The sequence below is a fragment of the Grammomys surdaster genome, unplaced genomic scaffold, assembly GCF_004785775.1.
Source record: "Grammomys surdaster isolate TR1022 unplaced genomic scaffold, NIH_TR_1.0 958, whole genome shotgun sequence".
NCBI classification, from domain to species: domain Eukaryota; kingdom Metazoa; phylum Chordata; class Mammalia; order Rodentia; family Muridae; genus Grammomys; species Grammomys surdaster.
The window spans coordinates 8,104,526-8,105,181 of NW_021605377.1; the positions used below are offsets into that span (position 1 = coordinate 8,104,526).

The 656-nt window shown below is 44.8% G+C and overlaps 1 pseudogene; it reads left to right on the forward strand.

The window, feature by feature from the left end:
• The first annotated feature begins 431 nt into the window (after positions 1 to 431).
• The window catches only part of LOC114634410, a 1,175-nt pseudogene continuing 950 nt past the window's right edge, over positions 432 to 656 (forward strand).

Sequence of the window (656 nt, forward strand, 5' to 3'; positions counted from 1 at the left end):
AGTAATTATTTTAGAAATCTTTGATTGTGAGAGCTCTTCTTTAGTCAACGGGTCACTCATTGGTGAACTGGTGGAAAGCAGTGGGAGCATGGAAGGCCTATTTTAAGGAAGTAGGATATAGTCCTGGCTACTTCCTTTCTCTTTCTCTGCTGCCTGGACACAATAGAGGCATTTCCACTGCCATACCCTTGCGCCATATCATTCTGATTCACCTCAGACCTTGGAAAATGCACAGCCAACACTCACACATTGATTTAGGGAGCACCGAGCCAAAGTAAATCTTTCTTCTTTGAGCTGTCTTTTCTCAGGTTTTGTCACATTAATGAAAAATGTATTCCTCGTAAGTACGGTACGTCTTGGAGCTAAGGCTTGCAATGGTTCATGGGTGAGCTCCCAGAGGTGCTGCATCGGATCCCTGCCTGAAATAAAAGATGACAAGAACAGCCTGACCATCTTTTGAACCTGCAAGAGGTGGAAGAAGAAAAGGAGATGTGGATTCGAGCCAGTTCTCAAAGCAGGATTCAAACAGAGACCTTCCGTCTCAAACAAAGATACAGACCAGCTACTACACAGGATGTCCCCTGAAGAGGTTCAAAATGGTGATGTCAGGAGAAAGAGAGAGAGAGAGAGAGAGAGAGAGAGAGAGAGAGAGAGAG